The 23,944-nt window shown below is 48.4% G+C and overlaps 1 long non-coding RNA gene across 2 annotated transcripts; it reads right to left on the bottom strand.

Moving 5' to 3' along the window:
- Positions 1–1,117: 1,117 nt before the first annotated feature.
- Positions 1,118–23,944, bottom strand: LOC140409062 (uncharacterized). 2 transcript variants are annotated; one of them, XR_011940272.1, is made up of 3 exons: positions 22,860–23,944; positions 17,845–18,055; positions 1,118–3,865 (listed from the first exon to the last, which is right to left on the bottom strand). It is a non-coding gene; the product is annotated as an uncharacterized lncRNA (long non-coding RNA). The 2 variants fall into 2 exon arrangements; XR_011940271.1 differs by lacking the exon at positions 1,118–3,865 and having other exon boundaries at positions 17,091–18,055; positions 22,860–23,271; positions 23,638–23,933.

Raw genomic sequence — 23,944 nt, 5'->3', positions numbered from 1 at the left:
CTAACCATTGAGTCTCCTATCACTATTGCTTTTCTATTCTCCCCCCTTCGCTTCTGAGCCACAGAGTCAGACTCAGTGCCAGAGACCTGGCTGCTAGGGCCTTCCCCCGGTAGGTAATTCCCCCCAACAGCATCCAAAACGTTATCCTTGTTTTGAAGGGGAACAGCCAAAAGGGATCCCTGCACTGTCTGCTCGGTAAGCCACTCAGGACTGAGATGAGAAAGAACTTCTTCTCTCAGAGTTATGAACTTGTGGAATTCTCATAAAATCCCTACAGTGCAGGAGGCCTTTCAACCAATCGAGTCTGTACCAACCCTTCAAATGAGCACTCCACCCATGTCCACCCACCGCACCCTATCCCTGCAACCCAATAACCTAACCCACACATCCCTGGACAATAAGCGGCAATGTATCATGGCCAGTTCACCTCACCTGCACACCTTTGGACTGTGGGAGGAAACAGGAGCACCTGGAAGAAACCCACACAGACATGGGGAGAATGTACAAACTCCACACAGACAGTGACCCATGGCCGGAATTGAAACCAGTCCCTGGCGCTATGAGGTAGCAGTACTAACCACTGTGCCACCATGCCGCCCCGTGCTTTCTCCCACAGAAAGCTGTAGGGGCCAGTTTTTTGGATATATTCAAGAGGGTGCTGGACGTGGTCCTTGCGGCTAAAGGGATCAAGAGGTATGGAGAGTAAGCTGGAGTGGGATACTGAGTTTGCATCATCAGCCATCATTATATTGACTGGCGGGACAGGCTCAAAGGGCTGAATGGCTTACTCCTGCACCTGTTTTCTATGTTTCTATGATCTGCCCACTCACCCCTTGGCCAATTGATGCCCTTTAATGGTAGGGGGAGGCCCAGACTAAGTGGCCAGCCAAGTCCTTTTACTGGGTGAGCTGCTGTCGAGCAAGAAGGTGGGGGAAGGGGTGAAATTTCTTTTTGGGGATCCCTGTACACACCAAAGGCATCCCCCCAAGGTCATACCCCCAAGGTCTACCCCTTTAAACCTGGTCTCTTAAAGACAGTTTGACCTAGGAGTCATTCCAGTATGTATTAGAATTAAATGAGGATGCGTGACAAAACATTAGCCAGATCGCAAAACGGCTTTGAAATTTCAAATATTCTTTTTTTTTTAATGAACATTTTATTGAGGAATTTTTGGTATGATAACAACAACAAAATAAACAATGTACATGAAACTATAAACATAGTGCAAAAGCCGTCTCATCCCTTACAGGTCCCACCTTTATTAACCCCCTACTCTAAGCTAAACTAACCCCCACCCCTTCTGCTGACGATTAGTTTTCCGCGAAGAAGTCGACGAACGGTTGCCACCTCCAGGCGAACCCTAACAGTGACCCTCTCAAGGCGAACTTGATTTTCTCCAGAGAAAGCTAGCCATGTCCGATAGCCAGGTCTCCGACTTCGGGGGCTTTGAGTCCCTCCAAGCTAATAGTATCCGTCTCCGGGCTACCAGTGAAGCAAAGGCCAGAATGTCTGCCTCTTTCTCCTCCTGGATTCCCAGGTCTTCCGACACCCCGAAAATTGCCACCTCTGGACTCGGTGCCACCCTTGTTTTTAACACCGTGGACATGACATCCGCAAACCCCTGCCAAAATCCCCTATGCTTCGGACATGCCCAGAACATGTGGACATGGTTCGCTGGTCCTCCCGCACATTTTGTACACCTGTCTTCCACCCCAAATAATCTGCTCATCTGGACCGCTGTCATACGAGCCCGGTGAACGACCTTGAATTGTATCACACTGAGCCTGGCACATGTTACGGACACGTTGACTCTACTCAATGCGTCCGCCCACAGACCATCCTCTATCTCTCCTCCCAGCTCCTCCCCCCACTTGCACTTCAGCTCCTCGGTCTGCGTCTCCTCTGACCCCATAAGTTCCTTGTAAATGTCAGAGGCGCTCCCTTCTTCTACCCACCCTCTGGAATCTACCCTGTCCTGAATCCCCCTTAGAGGTAGGAGCGGGAAGGTTGACTCCTGTTTATGTAGGAAGTCCCGCACCTGTAGACACCTGAATTTGTTTCCCCTCGCCAACCCAAGATTCTCCTCCAGGGCCTTCATACTTGGAAAGCTCCCCTCTATAAACATATTCCCCATTCACTCAATCCCTGCTCTCCCCCATATCCGGAACCCCCCATCCATACTAACCGGGGCAAACCGGTGATTATTACAGATTGGGGACCAGACTGATGCTCCCTCTGCTCCCATATGTCTCCTCCATTGCCCCCAGACTCTCAGGGCTGCCACCACCACGGGGCTGGTGGAGTACCGTGCCGGCGGGAACGGCAAAGGCGCAGTTACCAATGCCCCCAGACTGGTACCCTTGCATGAAGCCGCCTCCATATGCTCCCATGCCGACCTCTCCCCCACCACCCACTTCCTGATCATGGATATATTCGCCGCCCAGTAATAGTTACTAAAATTTGGCAGCGCCAGCCCACCCTCTCCCCGGCTCCGCTCAAGCATCACCTTCCTTACTCGCGGGGTCTTGTCCGCCCAAAGCCAGTGATCACTTTGTTGACCCGTTAGAAAAAGGACCGCGGAATAAAGATGGGGAGACATTGAAACATGAACAGGAATCTTGGGAGGACCGTCATCTTCACCGTCTGCACCCTCCCAGCTAATTACAATGGGAGCACGTCCCATCTCCGAAAATCGTCCGTCATTTGGTTCACTAGTCGGGCCAGATTTAATTTATGCAGCCGGTCCCATTCCCACGCCACTTGAATACCTAGGACCTAAAGCTTCCCCCTACTAATCAAAACGGCAGCTCCCCCAATGGCCTCTCCTTTGACCGCAAACATCTCACTTTCCCCCATATTTGGCTTATACCCCGGAAACTGGCCAAATTCCCCTAGAATCCTCATGATTTCTTCCATCACCTCTATTGGGTCCGATACAGGAGCCTGATACAGCAACCTGACCGCGTCAATAAAGCCCCGCCCAAATCCGAACCATCCCAATACCTCCCACAGATAATCCCATTCCACCCGATCAAAAGCCTTTTCTGCATCCATTGCGATCACTACCTCCATCTCCCTACCTTCCGGGGCACCATGATCACGTTTAACAACCTTCTTACATTGGCCACCAACCATAAACTGACAAAATTTTGGCCAGCAATTTGGCATCCACATTCAACAGGGATGTCGGCCTGTAGGACCCACACAGCTCCGGGTTCTTGTCCCGCTTCAGAATCAGCGAAATCGTGGCCTGTGACATCGTCAGGGGTAGCACCCCTCTCTCCCTTGCCTCATTGAACATCCTCCTCAACACTGGTCCCAATATCCCAGAGAACTTTTTATAAAACTCCACTGGGTACCCGTCCGGCCCTGGGGTTTGAAATTTCAAATATTCTAACGCTACTCATGATTTGCTAAATTCAGATTATGGCCTAATTGCAATCATTTTTAACAGTAAGAAGTCTTACAACACCAGGTTAAAGTCCAACAGGTTTGTTTCGATGTCACTAGCTTTCGGAGCGCTGCTCCTTCCTCAGGTGAATGAAGAGGTATGTTCCAGAAACATATATATATATAGACAGATTCAAAGATGCTAGACAATGCTTGGAATGCAAGCATTAGCAGGTGATTAAATCTTTACAGATCCAGAGATGGGGTAACCCCAGGTTAAAGAGGTGTGAATTGTGTCAAGCCAGGACAGTTGGTAGGATTTCACAGGCCAGATGGTGGGGGATGAATGTAATGCGACATGAATCCCAGGTCCCGGTTGAGGCCACACTCGTGTGTGCGGAACTTGGCTATAAGCTTCTGCTCGGCGATTCTGCGTTGTCGCGCGTCCTGAAGGCCGCCTTGGAGAACGCTTACCCTGAGATCGGAACACCACAAACATTTAAAGTATTTAACAGTTAAATGATCACTGAAGGTGTGTGCTCTACTGATGTGCTCATTCAAAACCCATTAGATAACTACATTTGCTCACCACTAGCCAGGAGTCACAGAGTGCTACCACATTTGATATTTCAGTTAAAGCCCATATCTCCACATATCACATGCATTGGATAAATCTGTCATGAGTTATTCTGGTTTCAGGTTTGTGCTAGAAACCTGTCATAATATGGTTCAATGGTGAGAATCTGGTTGCTGCAATTTCAGTTGGTCTGAAACCAGCCTGTTCCTTTGGCACATCACTCCCAGCAGCACAGTGGTTAGCACTGTTGCTTCACAGCATTAGGGTCCCAGGTTCAATTCTCGGCTTGGGTCACTGTCTGTGCGGAGTCTGCACCTTCTCCCTGCTTATGCGTGGGTTTCTTCTGGGTGCTCCGGTTTCCTCCTATAAGTCCCGAAAGACGTGCTGTTAGGTGAATTGGACATTCTGAATTCTCCCTCTGTGTACCCGAACAGGCGCCGGTATGTGGCAACTAGGGGGCTTTTCACAGTAACTTCATTGTAGTGTTATTGTAAGCATACTTGTGACCTTAAAGATAAGTACCAGACAAGCCAGTAACAACTCTTGCTATTAACGTACAAATTGTGGAAGAGTAGTATTGAGCAATAGCTATCAGTGCCATTTGATGGTTTTCTATGTCTCAGAAAGACAATTTGTATTGCCTCACACCAACTTTCTGGAATTTTCCTGTTGAACTATGGCAGTTTATAGATCCACTATATACTGATCAAAACAATACCAGTACTGAAGTTGAGCTAGCATCTCTGATAAATCAACTTGAGTTTCATATATTGTTCAATGAGGCACTGATTATTGAGGGTGTCAATATTCACCTCAGGCTGGAAGGTGGGTACTGGTAGCTACTGGGTTGTAAACCAATTACTGGTGTCCATATTAAAAAACAATGACAAAATAGTGTTATCCACAAGAGAGAGGGATAAACTGAATGTTATCCTCCCAGCATGTCTGTAAGGAACAGATTTTAAAAATTATTTAAAATGCAGGTTGTGGTGTGTTTACCCAAACCCTCCGTTTTGTGTTGTCCAATTTCATAAGTAACACACAACAAACCCGGTGTCTGATTAACTCAGGTTAAGTTTATTTCCCAGGATGGGGTGCCCCCAATCTCGCATACAGGATGGAAAAGGGAGAGTTTTCACAGCTGTGGATGACAACAGTAAAAGAACCACAGAAATTAATATTATTTCACATGATTTCCAAAGTCCAGAAAGCCAAAATTCAGAGGGTGTTTCCTTCATGGCAAAGACAGTTCAAGATGAGTTCCTGATTGGACTCAGCAGCACAGTCCTTGAAAATGAATGAGGATGCAGCACGATGGGATTTCTGTACCTAGATTTTTTGGTAGTCAGTGGCTATTCAAATAAAACAAGATTTGAGGAGTTGAGATGGTGGCCGGCTGCTTCGTAAGCCAGGTGCCCTGTTGTTGTTCTTTTCAGATTGCAAGTAATAAGCAGATTGATATGGGAGGCTAGAAATGGAATATTAAAACTGACCCAAGAGGCTAGAACCATGGGGTCATGTGATGTGGCTCACTAATAAATTAGCTGCAGCTTTACAGTTTCTGTGCCTCTAGCCAAAATCCATTACTTTCCTTAGGATTGATATAGTGGCTGATTAACACATCATCAGGTAAAATGAGTTTTGATGTCTTTGTCTTTGCTATTACACCAGCTGGGGAGCCAATTCGTCTATTAGCCTTTCTGTTTTGTGATTTTGGGGGTGAGAGATTTCACACGAATGAATGCAAAACTCTTTTCTTCTTGTAACCTATGTTGGAAGCTTCCAGAAAATATGGCCATAGTTCGCTATTCAACCAGTGTTTGAAAGAGATACTACTGGATTTTTTTTAAAAAACTCAAATGAATTGAATTACTGTCGAGTTTATCTGGACGGCTTGAATGGCTTAATCTCAAACTGAAATCCGATCTCGCAAATTTGAAACGATCTGACGTTCTTCTAGACAAGAATCCATTAAGTTTCTAACCTTAATCTTGTATTTACTGTACTCCCCTTTTTTTTTGTTTTGGGAGGGGGATTTGTCATCCTCAGATATTTCTGAACAAAAAGCTTGTTGAGCATTTCAGCCCCCTTTTTTTGTTTTTTTACTGTGCCGCAGAGTGTCTTATTGAAATCCACCCGGCTTCCACATTTGATTAATTGGGTTACAATACTCCTGGGTGAGCAAAAGTGATATTGTACCTTCCCCATCTCATTCCACAATGACCACAAGGTCTGATCTTTTGGATTTTACATTATTTGATTTTTTTCTTTTCCTTTGGACATGTCTAAACTTTTAATTAATTTAAAATGTCCATCCCCAGGGAGCCTGTTTCTTTCCCCTCTGCTTCCAGGAATGCTGCACGATCTTTTGGGCTAATGAAGTTGGATTTCCCGAATTCTGTCGTATGCCAGCAATGCCAACTATGACTGTGGTGTCAAGATTTCCCGCAATGTTTACAGTTCCCTTTCTTTATCCTACAGTCGTTAGCCGTAATTATAGCAGTTTCCTTTGATTCCTTTGCCGGTTTGCACAATCTGTACTGCCGCTATATTTTCTCGCTTTATTTCCAAGCTTAAAATGATTTGGTGTGAGTGCGGGAGAGTGAGAGCTCAATTCCTTTAAAAAATTTTAATTGCCTGTTTTTCAAACGGTGTGAAGGCTTTATATCGGTCATTTACATTATTACCGTAACGCTGCACGGGGGTGCACTTAATTTCTGTCATTTGTTCTTCTAACTGGTGAACTAAGATGACTCCTGCCTTATTTTTTTTACCGTATCTCGCGTTTGTTTATCCCACCAGTTTTTTGTTCTACGGGAGGGGCTGCGTCTGGATCCCACCCATCTCTGATCATTGTTTTTTTTGTACCAGAGTATTTTGCCCTTGTCCGTACGCCAGACTCATGGATCCCGGGGACCCCAGAAAAGCGACCTTGTGCCTCTCTTTTCCATGATGTGTTAACCGTGTCGTCTCTATCACCCGCGTATCAGGTGTGCTAGGCGACTGTGCTCAGAGGCTTTTACCTATCATCCACTCCCGGAGGGTGGCGGTCCTGGCTTGTCACGGTAAATTCTGCGACTGCTAACACTCAACAGTCTGTGCGTCTCAGATTCCCAACTAACTCTGGCCGTCACGCGAGAGCTCAATTGCCCCCTTAATTCAGGCTCAGCATGGGTCCTCGAGCAGCCGATTAGTACTAAAGTAAATGGTATAGCGGACCAAGAAAACAAAACCAAAAAAAACCACAAATTTTAAACGGAGTCTTTTACTCACTTGGCCTTGATACCAGATTTGTTGGATGTTGCTTCGCTGTCCGTCCGTCTCGCCGTGTGATTCTAATTTCTGGCGGTCAAAGTTTTGACTACTCTCCTTGTCCACCAGCTTGATCGGCAACCGGCTCAGCAACATCCTGCCAGACGACGCCATTTTGTTAGAGGTGAAAATATTCACATGTAGGCCTGTTTGAGTAAGTAAAGAAGCAGTTTATTATTTCAGATCTGGGAGAAAGAGGATTGCGAGACTGCGTAGTCTCCAAATCTTTCTCCCAGATCTGAAATAATAAACTGCTTCTTTACTTACTCAAACATGCCTACATGTGAATATTTTTCACCTTAGGGAATCTGACTTAGGAGAAGAATTAGATTAAACTTCATCTTTTCTGTCTGGAAAAGAGGCATCTGAATGAAGATCTTACAGAGGTGTACAAGATCGCTAAAGGCATTAAAGTTAAGTTAGAATAGTGTTTCAATTCTTGCAACTAAAATTAAACTTATTAAATGTTCAAACTAACATCCACATCTTTCGGGACTTGTGGGAGGAAAGTGGAACACCCGGAAGAAACCCACGCAAACATGGGGAGAACTTACAGACTTCGCACAGACAGTGACCCAAGCCAGGAATCAAACCCGGGTCCCTGGCACTGTGAAGCAACAGTGCCAACCACTGTGCTACCGTGCCACCCATACTTTTAATTTATCCATGTGCCCTGCTACAATGTCTTTAATTGTAGTGTTTAACATTTTCCTTATGGTAGATGGTAAGCTAACTTACCTATATATTCTTGCTTTCTGTCTCACTCCCTTTTTGATCAAAGGAATTACATCTGCAAATTTCCAATCCAATGGAACCTTCCCCGAATCTAGCGAATTTTGGAAAATTAAAGCTAATGCATCAACTGTCGCAGTAGCCACTTCTAAGACCCTAGGATAAAGTCCATCAGGACCCAGAGTCCTGACATCCTGCAGCTCCAACAATTTGCTTGGCATCACTTCCTTGGTGATTGTAATTTTCCCCGAGTTTTTCATTCCCTCCATTTCCTGATTTTCAGCTATTTCTGGGATGTTTTGCATTCTTTTAAAAAATATATATTTTATTAAAGTTTTTCGATCAAACAAAAACAAAAATTTCCCATTTTACAACTTTGTAATAATATATACATTGATCGTTTTTGAAATAAATAATATGCTAACTAACGGCAACTGCCAACAACAAAATAAGAAACAACAGAAATAGTAACTAAAATAGTAACTTCGTAAAATCTAATATAAATAACTAATATATAAACACACACATAAAAACCCCTGAGGACCCAAATGAGTCCTCCCACCCCCCCCTCCCCCCTCCCCCTCCCCCCTGGGTTGCTGCTGCTACCTTTCCTATTTTCCCTTATTGCACTGCGAGATAGTCGAGGAACGGTTGCCACCGCCTGGTGAACCCTTGAGCCGAACCTCTTAGTGCATACTTTATCCGCTCCAATTTTATGAACCCTGCCATGTCGTTTATCCAGGTCTCCATGCCCGGGGGTTTAGCTTCTTTCCACATAAATAGAATCCTTCACCGGGCTACTAGGGACGCAAAGGCCAAAACATCAGCCTCTCTCGCCTCCTGCACTCCCAGCTCATCTGCAACCCCAAATATAGCCAACCCCCAGCCTGGTTCGACCCGGACCCCCACCACCTTTGAAATCACTTTTGCCACACCCACCCAGAACCCATGCAATACCGGACATGACCAAAACATGTGGGTGTGGTTCGCCAGGCTTCCCTTGCATCTCCCGCACCTATCCTCCACTCCAAAAAATCTACTCAGCCTTGCTCCAGTCATATGCGCCCTGTGTAGAACCTTGAATTGTATCAGGCTGAGCCTGGCACACGAGGACGAAGAGTTTACCCTACTTAGGACATCTGCCCACAGCCCCTCCTCAATCTCTTCCCCCAGCTCCTCCTCCCATTTCCTTATATATATATCTGACACCCTGCCATCACCCATCCATGCCCCCGAAATCACTCTGTCCTGGATCTCTTGCGCCGGGAGCTGCGGAAATTCCCTCACCTGTTGCCTCACAAATGCCCTCACTTGCATGTAGCGAAATGCATTCCCAGGTGGCAACCCATATTTTTCTGTCAGTGCTCCCAGACTCACGAACGACCCGTCTAAGAACAAGTCCTTCAATTTCGCAATTCCTGCTCGCTGCCAAGATTTAAATCCCCCATCTATCCTTCCCGGGACGAACCTATGGTTGTTCCTTATCGGGGACCACACTGAGGCACCCGTCACTCCCTTATGTCGTCTCCACTGCTCCCAAATTTTCAGAGTTGCCACCACCACTGGGTTTGTGGTGTATTGTTTCGGGGAAAACGGTAACGGCGCCGTCGCCAGTGCTTTTAGGCTAGTTCCCCTACAGGACGCCATCTCCAGTCTTTTCCACGCCGCTCCTTCCCCGTCCCTCATCCACTTACATATCATTGACACGTTGGCGGCCCAATAATAATCACTTAGACTCGGCAGTGCCAGTCCCCCTCTGTCCCTACTGCGCTGCAGGAACCCCCTCTTTACTCTTGGGGTCTTTCCAGCCCACACAAAGCTCATAATACTCTTGTCCACCTTCTTAAAAAAGGCCTTTGTAATCAGTACAGGGAGGCACTGGAACACAAAAAGAAACCTCGGAAGGACCACCATTTTAACCGCCTGCACCCTGCCCACCAATGACAGGGGCGCCATGTCCCACCTCCTAAAGTCCTCTTCCATCTGCTCTACCAGTCGTGCCAAGTTAAGCTTATGCAAGGTTCCCCAGTTCCTGGCCACCTGGATCCCTAAATACCGGAAATCCCTTGTTACCCTCCTCAATGGTAAATCGTCTATTCCCCTGCCCTGTTCCCCGGAGTGCATCACAAACAGTTCACTCTTCCCCATATTCAATTTATATCCTGAAAATTCTCCAAACTCCCTGAGTGTCTGCATTATCTCAGGCATCCCCTCCACTGGGTCCGCGACATACAACAAATCATCCGCGTATAATGACACCCGATGCTCTTCTCCTCCTCTAAGTACCCCCCTCCACTTTCTAGAGCCCCTCAGCGCTATGGCCAGTGGCTCAATTGTCAACGCAAACAGTAACGGGGATAGGGGACATCCCTGTCTTGTACCCCTATATAGTGGGAAGTGGTCAGATCGTTGCCTATTTGTAATCACACTTGCCACCGGGGCCCTGTACAGGAGCTGAACCCATCTAATGAACCCCTCTCCAAATCCAAATCTCCTCAGTACTTCCCACAGGTAGTCCCACTCCACTCTATCAAATGCTTTCTCTGCATCCATCGCCACCACTATCTCCGCCTCCCCCTCCGGTGGGGGCATTATCATCACCCCCAGCAGCCTCCGTATATTAGCATTCAATTGCCTCCCTTTAACAAACCCCGTTTGATCATCATGCACCACCCCAGGGACACAGTCCTCTATCCTCGTCGCCATCACCTTGGCCAAAAGCTTGGCATCTACGTTCAAGAGGGAAATAGGCCTGTATGACCCGCACTGCAGCGGGTCTTTGTCTCTTTTCAGGATCAGCGATGTCGTCGCCTCCGACATCGTCGGGGGTAATGTCCCCCTTTCCCTAGCCTCATTAAAGGTTCTCGTCAGAAGTGGGGCCAGAAGGGGAGGGAGCGGCGTGGAAGAGATTGGAGAGGGCGTCCTGCAGGGGGACTAGCCTGCAAGCAATTGTGACGGCGCCGTTGCCGTTCTCACCAAAGAAATACACCACAAGCCCGGTGGTGGTGGCTACATTGAAAATTTGGGGGCAGTGGAGACGGCATAGGGGAGGGACGGGAGCTTCGGTGCGGTTCCCGATAAGAAACAATCATAGGTTCGTTCCGGGGAGAATGGATGGGGGATTTGGAGCATGGCAAAGAGCTGGGGTAGTACAACTAAGAGATCTATTTGTAGATGGGACGTTTGCGAGTCTGGGAGCGCTGACGGAGAAATATGGGTTGCCCCAAGGGAATGCATTTCAGTATATGCAATTGAGGGCTTTTGCGAGGCAACAGGTGAGGGAATTCCCGCAGCTCCCGACACAGGAAGTGCAGGATAGAGTGATCTCAGAGACATGGGTGGGGGACGGTAAGGTGGCGGACATATACAGGGAGATGAGGGACGAGGGGGAGATCATGGTAGATGAGCTGAAAGGGAAATGGGAAGAAGAACTGGGGGAGGAGATTGAGGAGGGGCTGTGGGCAGATGCCCTACGTAGGGTAAACTCATCGTCCTCGTGTGCCTGATACAATTTAAGGTGCTACACAGGGCGTATATGACTGGAGCACGGCTTAGTAAATTTTTGGGGGTAGAGGATAGGTGTGCGAGATGCTCGAGGGGCCCAGCGAATCACACCCACATGTTCTGGTCATGCCCGGCACTACAGGGGTTCTGGGTGGGGGTGGCAAGGGTGCTTTCGAAGGTGGTGGGGGTCCGGGTCGAACCAAGCTGGGGGTTGGCTATATTTGGGGTTGCAGAAGAGCCGGGAATGCAGGAGGCGAGAGAGGCTGACGTGTTGGCCTTTGCGTCCCTAGTAGCCCGGCGCAGGATATTGTTAATGTGGAAGGAAGCCAAACCCCCAGGGGTGGAGACCTGGATAAACGATATGGCAGGGTTCATAATGTTGGAACGGATTAAGTTCGTGTTAAGGGGTTCGGCTCAGGGGTTCACCAGGCGGTGGCAAGTGTTCGTCGACTACCTCACGGAAAGATAGAGGGAATGGAAAAGAAATAGACAACAGCAGCAACCGGGGGGGGGGGGGTGGGGGGGTGGGAGAGGAATCGGATGGACTCTCAGGGATATTATTGTATATGTATAGGTATTTGGTATATGTAATTGTATATTGGATTGTTGGATTGTATTTTTGGAGAGTATTTATTTTGGACAAGGCAGTTGCCATGTAGTTTTGTTTTTGTTTTTCTTTATATATTATTTATTTATTTGTTTAAAACTGGCCACGGTTATTTATATTGCTTTATTGTTGTGTAAAAGAAACACTACGTATTGTTATGTTTGGCCAAAAAGCTTGAATAAAATATATATATATTTTTTTTAAAGTGGGGCCAGCAGGTCCACGTATTTCCTATAGAACTCCACCGGGAACCCATCCGGTCCCGGGGCCTTCCCTGCCTGCATGTTCCCAATTCCTTTTACCACCTCCTCCACCTCAATCTGCGCTCCCAGTCCGGTCATCTCCTGTTCCTCAACCTTCGGGAACTCCAGCTGGTCTAGGAAACGCATCATCCCCTCTTTCCCTTCCGGGGGTTGAGCCTAGCCTCTCATATAATACCTTAAACACCCCGTTCACCCTCTCCGCTCCCCGTTCCATCTTACCCTCCTCGTCTCTAACCCCTCCGATCTCTCTCGCCGCCCCCCTCTTCCTAAGTTGTTGGGCCAGCAGCCGGCTCGCCTTCTCTCCATATTCATACTGCACTCCCTGTGCCTTACTCCATTGTGCCTCCACCTTACCCGTGGTCAACAAGTCAAAGTCCGTATGCAGTCTCCGTCTTTCCCTGTATAGCCCTTCATCTGGAGCCTCCGCATATTGCCTATCCACCCTCAAAATCTCCCTCAACAATCTCTCCCTTTCTTTACCCTCTTGTTTCCCCTTATGGGCCCTTATGGAGATCAGCTCCCATCTAACCACCGCCTTCAGCGCCTCCCAGACTACTCCCACCTGGACCTCTCCGTCTTCATTAATCTCTAGGTACCTTTCAATACATCCCCTCACCCTTACACATACCCCCTCGTCCGCCAACAGTCCCATATCTAATCTCCAGAGTGGGCGCTGTTCCTTTTCCTCTCCTACGTCCAGATATACCCAATGTGGGGCATGATCTGAAATGGCTATAGCCGAATACTCCGTTCCTGCCACCTTCTGGATCAGCGCCCTTCCCAGGACAAAGAAGTCTATCCGGGAGTACACTTTGTGGACATGGGAGAAGAAGGAAAACTCTTTACTCCTTGGCCTAGTAAATCTCCAGGGATCCACTCCTCCCATCTGCTCCATAAAGCCACTGCCAGCCTCCTCCCAGTCCTAGATCTGGACCGGTCCAGCCCTGGGTCCAGCACCGTGTTGAAGTCCCCCCCCATTACCAACTTTCCCATCTCCAGGTCCAGGATGCGCCCCAACATACGCTTCATAAAGTTCGCGTCATCCCAGTTCGGGGCATATACATTCACCAGCACCACCGCCTCACCTTGCAATCTGTCACTCACCATCACGTATCTACCCCCACTGTCCGCCACTATGGTCTTCGCCTCAAACAATACCCGTTTCCCCACCAGTATTGCCACCCCTCTATTTTCGCATCCAAGCCCAAGTGGATTTCGCATCCAAGCCCGAGTGGAATACCTGTCCCACCCATCCTTTTCTTAATCTGACCTGATCCGCCAGTTTCAGGTGCGTCTCCTGAAGCATGACCACGTCTGCCTTTAGCTTCTTTAGGTGCGCAAGTACCCTTGCCCTCTTAATCGGCCCATTCAACCCTCTCACGTTCCACGTGATCAACCGGGTTGGGGGGCTCTTTACCCACCCCCTCATCGACTAGCCATCCCCTTTTTTAGACCAGCTCCTCACCCGGTTCCCACGCACCCGCTTATCCCCCTGACGGCGCCCTCCCGTCCCAACCATCCCATCCCGTAACAGCTCCCCCTTCCCCTTAGCAGCAGCAACCTAGTTAAACCCCCCCCCCCCCCCCCCCCCCCCGCTAGATCCCTCTCTAACTTAGTTGCTCCCCCCATATTGCTTCCGGAAGTCAGCAAACTCTGGCTGACCTCGGCTTCCCCCGTTTATCCTTAGCCTCCCATCATGTGAGGCCCCCTCCTTCCTGCGCCCGCTTTTCCCGCCACAATTTCCATAGCGCGGGAACAAAGCCCGCGCTTCCCTCTCAGCCCCGCCCCTAATGGCGCAGCTCCCTCTCTCCTTCCCCCTCCCCTTCCCCACCGGCGCCCACATTTCTTCGTGTGTCCCCCCTTCAAGGGGAAAGAAAATTTTCCCCCATCTGATTCACAGTCCCTTGCCACCACCTCACTACTTCATTTCAAACACTCTTTCTCCAATCTAGTCCAACTTCTCCTCTTCAATAAATGTCCACGCCTCTTCTGCTGTCTCGAAGTAGTGGTGTTTACCCTGGTGTGTAACCCAGTCTTGCCGGCTGCAACATTCCGAACTTCACTTTCCTCTTGTGGAGCACCGCCTTGGCCCAATTGAAACTCGTCCTCCTTCTCGCCACCTCCGCACTCAAATCCTGATACACGCGGATCACCGCGTTCTCCCACCTGCTGCTCAGTGTCTTTTTCGCCCATCTCAGGACCATCTCCCTGTCCTTGTAGCGGTGGAACCTCACCACTACTGCTCGAGGTATTTCTCCTGCCTTTGGTCTTCTCACGAGGACTCGATACGCTCCCTCCACTTCCAGGGGGCCCGTCGGGGCCTCAGCTCCCATTAAGGTATGGAGCATCGTGCTCACATACGCCCCAACGTCCGCTCCCTCTGCCCCTTCGGGAAGACCCAAGATTCTTAAGTTCTTCCTCCTCGAGCTATTTTCCAGGGCTTCCAGTCTCTCCATACACCTCTTATGCAGTACCTCGTGCGTCTCCGTCTTCACCACCAAGCCCTGTATCTCGTCCTCATTTTCAGCAGCTTTTGCCTTCACTCCACGGAGCTCCATCTCTTGGGTCTTCTGCGCCTCCTTTAACCCCTCAATCGCCTGCAGCATCGGTGCCAGCACCTCCTTCTTGAGCTCCTCCACACATTGCTGGAGGAACTCCTGCTGTTCCAGGCCCCATACCAACTGGCCTCCCTCCACCACCATCTTGCTTCTCACTTCCCTTCTTTGCTGCTGCTCCAGAGGATCCTTCGCAATCTGGCCACTATTATCTCTTCTGTCCATTCACATCCGGGGGGACTCCCTTCTATGTCGCCTCACAGTGGGTTTAGCCTTCGAAAATTGCCGTTGGGGCTCCCGATAAGAGCCCAAAAGTCCGTTAAAACGGGAGGTGCCAAAACGTGCGACTTAGCTGGTCATCGCCGCACTCGGAAGTCCCGATGTTTTGTATTCTTGATAGTGAAGACTGATGCAAAATACTCATTCAATTTATCTGCCATCTCCTTATTTTCAAATACTTTCCATCGGACCAACACTCGCTTTGTTAACTTTTCTTTTTTAAATATCTATAGAAACTTTTACTATCTCTCTTTATTTAATCTAGCCATCTTTCTTTCTTAAGCCGATTTTTCCTTCCTTATCAGTCTTTTGGCCATTGTTTGCTGCTTCATATATTCTGTCTAATCTTCAGATCTGCCACCCACCTTTGCGCAATTATATATTTTTTCTTCAAGTTTTATATTGATACTGTCCTTAACTTTTTTTAGTTAACCACGGTTGGTGGATCTGCTCTTGGAATTTTACTTTCTCATTAGAATGTATCTACTCTGTATATTCTGAAATATCCAATCTAATTTAACAATTCACTTTTGCTGTAGCTCTGCTTTCATGTCCTCACAATTGCCCTTATTTAAATTTAAAATACTAGTCTTCGCTCCCTCAAACTGAATTTAAAATTCAATCAGATTAGCATCATTGCTACTTAGGGGTGCCTTCACTGTTAGATCATGAATTAACCCTAACTCGTACAATACCAAGTCTGGTTTAGCTTATTCTCTGGTTGGTGCCAGAACGTGCTGTTCTAAGAAACTATCTCAAAAGCATTCTCTGAATTCCTCATCTAGGCTACCTTTGTCAATCTAATTTTTCTAGTCTATATGCAGATTAAAAATCACTCATGATTATCACCGTACCTTTCTGACAAACTCAGAATAATAGTGCAGAAGGGACCCTTTGGCCCATCAAGTCAGCACCGATGCATGAAAGACATCTGACCAGCACTTGGCCCATAGAATGAGTAATGGGGTACTCCCATTACTTTTTCCTTGATACCCCTTCTTACCACAAGGTACTGTTAGTGTGCTTGTACACTACTCCCACAAGTGATTTCTTGTCATTATCATTTCTCATCTCTACCCAAACCATTTCTACATCCTGGTTCCCTGAATTTAGGTCGTCCCTCTGTATTGTGCTGATACCATCATTAATTAACAGAGCCACCCCTCCACCTTTTCCTAGCTTCCTGTCCTTTCTAAATGCCATGCATCCTTCAACATTCAGGTCCCAATTTATGTGATCCTGCAGTCATGTCGCTGTAATGGCAATCATATTATACTTATTTATTTCACTTTGCGCTCCCAGTTAATCTGTTTTGCTTCAAATGCTTCGTGTATTCAGATACAGAGTCTTTAGCTTTGGCCTTTTCCAATCCCAGTTGGTGTTGGAACTGGGCTGAAAGATCCCAGAATGGAACCCTGGCTCAAAAGACCATGCCCTGGATTCTGCAGTTGCCGAAATCGCATTCGGCGATCGGCTGGAGAATCCAGGTTTACGACAGAATCGGGGGCGGCACCGCTTTTGCGATGTTCCGCCCCCTCCGAAGCAGCGTACTCTAGAAATACGTTGCGCCACGTATCGACGGCCTCAGGACATTGCCTGAGGCCCGCCCCTGATGCTCCGCCCCCGACCGGCCGAGTTCCCGACTGCGTGGGTCTCCCATGGTCTCATCCGTCGAGAACTCAGCGTGGCGGCTGCGGACTCAGTCCAGAGCCGTGTGCACGGGGGACGTTATTCAGGGCTGGGGGCACTGCGGGGGTTGGTTCAGGGGGCGCGAGCCGGCCAAAATGGGGGCACTATTTCGCGGGTGGGTCCCAGGCTGCGTCCGCCATGTAGTACGGCGCGGCCACTGAAGGCTGACGCGCATACATGCACGGCCACGGACCTGGCAATTCTTCGGGGCATATCTGCAGCTAAAGCCGGGTGCTCTACACTGCCGTCCTGCGAGCCCCCAGCAAAACGGGGAATCGGTGGCCGTTTTGCGCCATTTCTTCTGGCGTAAAACGCCACTGTTCCCATACCGGCGTGGGGACTTCGCCCCAGAATCAGCGAATTAGGCCCCATAACTTTTTATAAAATAAAACCCAGAGGAACAGAATCACAGGACTGCTAATTAGTTTTAACGACAAGGAAAAACATTAAAAATTTGGATGATACAATATTTCCCCTTCAGCTTAACAAATGCACACAGATTTTAAGGTTAACATCGCTTACAAAGTGCAAATTAAGCTACCCTTAACACAAAGCCTGTTTAAACACACAGATTGGGTCTGGTCAAATACACACACTCCGCTCTGCGCCCAAGTTGTGGAATTCTCTTCAGACCCCCCCGCTCCTAAGATGCTTGTCACTTAAGAGTTTCTAAACGCCACTCCTGAAAGCACGCTTTAAAATCTTCTCCCACAATAATGCTTTCCCTTAGCAATTTGCATTCCAAAATCCAATCCTGGTTTTAAAAATGCCCCGTTGAAACAAAGCTTCCGCTCCACTTTTAACAGCTAATCCAGTCGAGGTTTTACACCAACTGCTTTAGGATTTCTCTGTCCTGGCTGCTGCACAAACTATTCACAATTGCTTTAACTCTCCATTCCCAGACTCTAATAAAATTGTATCAAACATTTAATTTACCTCAAGTTTGCTGTCCCACTTTAACTTTAAATCTGGTTAGCACTGTTGCTTCACAGCGCCAGGGTCCCAGGTTTGATTCCCCCCTTGGGTCACTGTCTATGCGGAGACTGCACATTCTCCCCATGTCGGTGTGGGTTTCCTCCAGGCGCTCCGGTTTCCTTCCGAAAGACAGTTAGGTGGATTGGACAATCTGAATTCTCCCTCCGTGTACCTGAACAGAGAGTGTGGCGACGAGCGTATTTTCACAATAACTTCATTGTAGTGTTAATGTAAGCCTACTTATGACACTAATAAAAGTTTATTATTATTATAAATCTAATTACTGCAATCTTTAACTCAGAATACTTACTCTTCCTTGAATTCTTCTGAAAAATGCCTTGGTCTCGGTTCTCTTAATTTGATTCCTTGTCCCTATTTCGTTTTAAATCCTCTCTACTTCCCTGGTTATGCAGCTCGCTAGGACATTGGACCCAGCACGATTCAGATGTGGACCATCCCAATGGTACAGCCCCCACTTTCCCCAGTATTGGTGCCTGTGCCCCATGAACCGGAACCCACTTCTACCACACCAGTCTTTTGATCTATGCATTAATTTCTCTAATCTTATTTGTCCTATGCCAATTTGCATATGAACAATGAACAAAGAAAATTACAGCACAGGAACAGGCCCTTCGGCCCTCCCAGCCTTCGCCGATCCAGATCCTTTATCTAAACCTGTCAAGGATCTACTTCCCTCTGTTCCCCGCCCGTTCATATATCTGTCTAGATACATCTTAAATTATGCTATTGTGCCCGCCTCTACCACCTCCGCTTGCAAAGCGTTCCAGGCACCCACCACCCTCTGCGTAAAAAACTTTCCACGCACATCTCCCTTAAACTTTCCCCCTCTCACCTTGAAATCGTGACCCCTTGTAATTGACATCCCCACTCTTGGAAAAAGCTTGTTGCTATCCACCCTGTCCATACCTCTCATAATTTTGTAGACCTCAATCAGGTCCCCCTCAACCTCCATCTTTCCAACGAAAACAATCCTAATCTACTCAACCTTTCATCATAGCTAGCACCCTCCATACCAGGCAACAGCCTGGTGAACCTCCTCTGCACCCTCTCTAAAGCATCCACATCCTTCTGGTAATGTGGCGACCAGAACTGCACGCAGTATTCCAAATGTGGCCGAACCAAAGTCCTATACAACTGTAACATGACCTGCCGACTCTTGTACTCAATACCCCGTCCGATGAAGGCAAGCATGCTGTATGCCTTCTTGACCACTCTGTCGACCTGCGTTGCCACCTTCAGGGTACAATGGACCTGAATTCCCAGATCTCTCTGTACATCGATTTTCCCCAGGACTCTTCCATTGACCGTATAGTCCGCTCTTGAATTAGATCTTCCAAAATGCATCACCTCGCATTTGCCTGGATTGAACTCCATCTGCCATTTCTCTGCCCAACTCTCCAATCTATTTATATTTTGCTGTATTCTCTGACAGTCCGCCTCGCTATCTGCAACTCCACCAATCTTAGTATCATCTGCAAACTTGCTAATCAGGCCACCTATACCTTCGTCCAGATCATTTATGAATATCACAAACAACAGTGGTCCGAGCACAGATCCCTGTGGAACACCACTAGTCACCTTTCTCCATTTTGAGACACTCCCTTCCACCACTACTCTCTGTCTCCTGTTGCCCAGCCAGTTCTTTATCCATCTCGCTAGTACACCCTGAACCCCAAAGGACTTCACTTTTTCCATCAACCTGCCATGGGAAACGTTATCAAACACCTTATTGAAGTCCATGTATATGATATCTACAGCCCTTCCCTCATCAATTAACGTTGTCACTTCCTCAAAGAATTCTATTAGGTTTGTAAGACATGACCTTCCCTGCACAAAACCATGCTGCCTATCACTGATAAGTCTATTTTTTTCCAAATGTGAATAGATCCTATCCCTCAGTATCTTCTCCAACAGTTTGCCTACCACTGACGTCAAGCTCATAAGTCTCTAATTCCCTGGATTAACCCTGCTACCCTTCTTAAATAAAGAGACAATTAGCAATTCTCCAGTCCTCCGGGACCTCACCCGTGCTCAAGGATGCTGCAAAGATATCTGTTAAGGCCCCAGCTATTTCTTCCCTTGCTTCCCTCAGTAACCTGGGATAGATCCCATCTGGACCTGGGGACTTGTCCACCTTAATGCCTTTTAGAATACTCAAAACTTCCCCCTTCCTTATGCCGACTTGACCTAGAGTATTTAAACATCCATCCTTAGCCTCAACATTCATCATGTCCCTCTCCTTGGTGAATACCGATGCAAAGTACTCATTAAGAATCTCACCCATTTCCTCTGACTCCACGCATAAATTCCCTCTTTTGTCTTGGAGTGGGACAATCCTTTCTCTAGTTACCCTCTTGCTCCTTATATACGAATAAAAGGCTTTGGGATTTTCCTTAACCCTATTAGTCAAAGATATTTCATGACCCCTTTTAGCCCTCTTTATTGCGCGTTTGAGATTTGCCCTACTTTCCCGATATTCCTCCAAAGCTTCATCAGATTTAAGTCGCCTAGATCTTATGTATGCTTCCTTTTTCATCTTAGCTAGTCTAACAATTCCACCCGTCATCCATGGTTCCCTAATCTTGCCATTTCTATCCCTCATTTTCACAGGGACATGTCAGTCCTACACTCTAATCAACCTTTCCTTAAAAGACTCCCACATTTCAAATGTGGATTTACCCTTAAAGAACTGCTCCCAATCCACATTCCCTAGCTCCTGACGAATTTTGTTATACTTGGCCTTTCCCCAATTTAGCACTCTTTCTTTAGGACCACTCTCGTCTTTGTCCATGAGTATTCTAAAACTTACAGAATTGTGATCGCTATTCCCAAAGTAATCACCGACTGAAACTTCAACACCTGGCCTGGATCATTCCCCAATACCAGGTCCAGAATGGCCCCTTCCCGAGTTGGACTATTTACATACTGCTCTAAAAAACTCTCCTGGATGCTCCTTACAAATTCTGCTCCATCTACACCTCCAACACTACACGAGTCCCATTCAATGCTGGGGAAGTTAAAATCTCCAATCACAACCACCCTATTGCTCCTACATTTTTCTATAATCTGTCTACATAGTTGTACCTCTACTTCACGCTCGCTTTTGGGAGGCCTGTAGTAAAGTCCCAACAATGTTACTGCACCCTTCCTATTTCTTAGCTCTACCCATATTGCCTTAGTGCTCAAATCCTCCATCGTGCCCTCCTTAATCATAGCTGTGATATCATCTCTGACAGTAATGCAACTCCTCCACCCCTTTTGCCTCCCTCTCTATCCCTCCTGAAGCATCTGTACCCTGGGATATTTAGTTGCCAGTCTTGCCCTTCCCTCAACTATGTCTCCGTAATAACATCATATTCCCAGGTACTAATCCAAGCCCTAAGTTCATCTGCCTTACCTGCTACACTTCTCGCATTGAAACAAATGCATCTCAGACCACCTGTCCCTTTGCGTTCATCATCTCTTCCCGGTCTACTCTTCCCCTTAGTCACATTGAGTTTATTATCTAGTACCTTACTGGCTTTAGTTGCTGCCTCTTTACTGACCTCTAACTTCCTAATCTGGTTCCCACCCCCCTGCCACATTAGCTTAAAACCTCCCCAACAGTGTTAGCAAAAGCATATGGGTCAGGTAAGAAACCAAAGATTATTACCAAGGAGGTTCTGCTTCTTCATTCGGTGCCACGCTCCTCATACAGACTATGCAGAACTTCTTTCCTTGTCCTGCCTATGTTGTTGGTACCTACATGGACCACAATGACTGGATCCTACCCCTCCCACTCCAAGATCCTCTTCAGCTCTGATCAGGGCCGGGATTCTCCCCTACCCGGCGGGAGGTCCTGGTGGGATGGAGTGGCGGGAACCACTCCGGCGTCGGCCTGCCCCCAAGGTGCACCTTTAAGGGCAAAGCCCTCACCTTGAGGGGCTAGGCCCGCGCCGGAGTGGTTGGCGCGTCGCCGGCCAGCGGGAAAGGCCTTTGGCGCCACGCCAGCCGGGGCCAAAGGGCTTCCGCCGGTCGGCGGAAGTCCACGCATGTGCGGGAGCGTCAGCGGCTGCTGACGTCATCCCCGCACATGCACCGGGGGGGGGGGGGGGGGGGGGGGGGGGGGGGGTCACCCGCATCTGCCATCGCAGAGGCTATGGCCGAGGCGGAAGGAAAAGAGTGCCCCCACGGCACAGGCCCGCCCACGGATCGGTGGGCCCCGATCGCAGGCCAAGCCACCGTGGGGGCACCCCCCGGGGCCAGATCACCCCACCCCAGGACCCCGGAGCCCACGCCGCCAGTCCCGCCGGTAAGGTAGGTGGTCTGATTCACGCCGACAGGACTGGCATGACAGCAGCGGGACTCCGGCCCATCACGGGCCGGAGAATTGCCGGGGGGGGGGGGGGGGGGGGGGGGGGGGGGCGGTGGAGGGGGGGGGCGGCGACCGGCGCAATTCCCGCCGCTGCCGAATTTTCAGTGCCGGAGAATTCGGCGACAGGGCAGGGGCGGGATTCACACCACCCCCCGGCAATTCTCCAACCCGGCCGGGGGGTCAGAGAATCCCACCCCAGATGTCCTGAATCCTTGCACTGGGCAGGCAGTGTCCAACAGCCGTCTAGACTCTCAGTCTTTTCTGCAGAAGTGTCAATCCCCCTCACTATAAAATCTCCCACGTTCCTTTCTGCGCCCCACCACTTGAATAGCTTCTTGTGCCAAGGTCCCATGGTCAGTTTTCTCATCCACCCTGCAGCCCCACTCTCAGCTAAACAAGTGTAGAGACCTCAAACACATTGAACAATGCAAATGCTGAGGTTCCTGCATTCCCACCCTCTGGGTCTCCTGTCCTGCCATTCTTAATGTATTTTAATTAATTACTTAATTATATTATTCACATTTTCCTGGTTATATTTTATTAACTTTACCACCAGTTTGTATGCAATTTTAAACCTTAGAACCACTTGCCAGATACTCACCACACTCCTTTCTCGGCAGTGGACTAAGAACCAATTACTACTGGGTGACAACGGTAGGAAAGCCAGCAGAAAGCTTCCCCTCTTCACCTAACTATCACACTCACAAAACGCCCAAGTTTTACACTCAGTTCCAAAGCTGCACTGGGATGAGCTCCAGAGATTACATCAGTTACAGTCCTGGAGACAATGGCTTGATGTTCAATTGTCAGCGGGATCGCAGTCCAGGCGAAGAATTGGAGAATGTCAGAGATGGTGCTCAGCCTCTGCAAGGTAGAGGTTGACTGGCTGTTCAGTTGGCAGGTAAAAGGTTGCCAACCCCAGATGGCTGTATTCCTGGACGTTTCATCAGATTATCCAGTCCGTAGCCACCTCCACCCAGTCAGACAGTTGTTTTCTCCCATCTCAAGTGTTTCTGTAATAAACAAAAGTTTTGCTGAAAATAAACACGCACTATTTTGATGGACCTTGGGATGTTCCCCCTGGGTAGCTCGCAGCAGTGTTTAGGTTTAATTCCTGAAGGATCCAAAGCATAAGAACATAATAAATGGAAGGACGAGGCCATTCGTCCCCTCAAGCCTGTTGTGCCGCACAAAAAGGTCCTGGCTGATCAGATTGTGGTCTTAGATCCCCCTCTCTGGTGTGCTCTGCATGACCCTCGATTCCCTTCGAGGTCAAAAAATACCTCCTGGAGGCCTGGGAACCCGAGTTAGTAGAGTGATCTGCTCGCTATTCGACTTTCAATACCGAGGGGGTGGGGGGGCTGATGGAGACAGCATACCTATATTGATTTAAATCTAAGCATAGCCAACGGGAGTCGAGGAGGAAATTGAAAATGGGAATCATAGCGGTGCTTGTCCTTTTTGTATTCATCGAGTAATCGAATATCAATATAAAAGTTAGCACTGAATGGGGTGGAAAGAGCGCTGCTCCTCCAAGCCCAGCTGGACCGACTATATATGATCGTAACGCCAGCTGTCCCGTCCTCCCAGATGCGGCTTGGGCGCGGAAGCGATGCTCTGCCGGAATGTTTCTGGAAGTTTCTCTGCCTCCCCTCCCCCGCCCCCCGGCGCGCGCTCCGCTCTAAT

The sequence above is a fragment of the Scyliorhinus torazame genome, chromosome 3 (assembly GCF_047496885.1).
Source record: "Scyliorhinus torazame isolate Kashiwa2021f chromosome 3, sScyTor2.1, whole genome shotgun sequence".
NCBI lineage: Eukaryota > Metazoa > Chordata > Chondrichthyes > Carcharhiniformes > Scyliorhinidae > Scyliorhinus > Scyliorhinus torazame.
This window is presented reverse-complemented; position numbering and strand designations above follow the sequence as displayed.